Consider the following 829-nt stretch of genomic DNA (forward strand, 5'->3'; position numbering starts at 1 on the left):
AAAAGAAATAATATAATATTAAATAATTAATATATCTAAAGAATTGAAAAAAATATTTAAACATTTGTAAAATAATAAAAATAAGCAATTAAATTTGAAAAGTAAATTAGCAAAAAAATTTATTTTTTGAAAAGCAATTAAAATAAATTTGTAAATATGAAATAAGCATTATGCGTAAAGAATTAAAATTAGTATTTAAACATTCATTAAAATTAAAAAACTAAATTAAGTGTTAAAAAAATAGTTAAAATATTAAAATAAGCATTTAAGAACAAGTGTTACTAAATTAATTTTAAAAAATGAAATATTAAATAAGATATATATAAAGAATTTAAATACATAATTAAACATTTTTAAGTAATTAAAATAAGTTTTAAAACTTCATCAAAAATAAATAACTAAATTAACTGTTAGAAAAAAAATTAAAATAAGCAATTAAAATATCAAAATAATTGATAGTAAAATAAATAAATATTAAATAACATATATATATAAACATTTGTAAAAAAAAAAAGGAATACGCAATTAAATTTGAAAATTAAAATATCAATCAAATTATTTTTTTGCAAAGCAATTAAAATAAATTTGTAAATCATTATGCGTAAATAATTAAAATAAGCATTTAAACATTCATAAAAAATGAAAAAGTAAATGAACTGTTAGAAAAATAATTAAAATAATAAAATAAACGATCAAAATAAGTGTTATTAAAATAATTAAAATAATTAATTACATGTTAAATAAGTAATATGCATAAAGAATTTAAATAAATATATAAACATTTGTGAAATAATAAAAATAAACAATTAAATTAGGATATGAAAATGTC

Source organism: Olea europaea, chromosome 13, assembly GCF_002742605.1.
Source record: "Olea europaea var. sylvestris chromosome 13, O_europaea_v1, whole genome shotgun sequence".
In the NCBI taxonomy this organism is placed as follows: Eukaryota; Viridiplantae; Streptophyta; class Magnoliopsida; order Lamiales; family Oleaceae; genus Olea; species Olea europaea.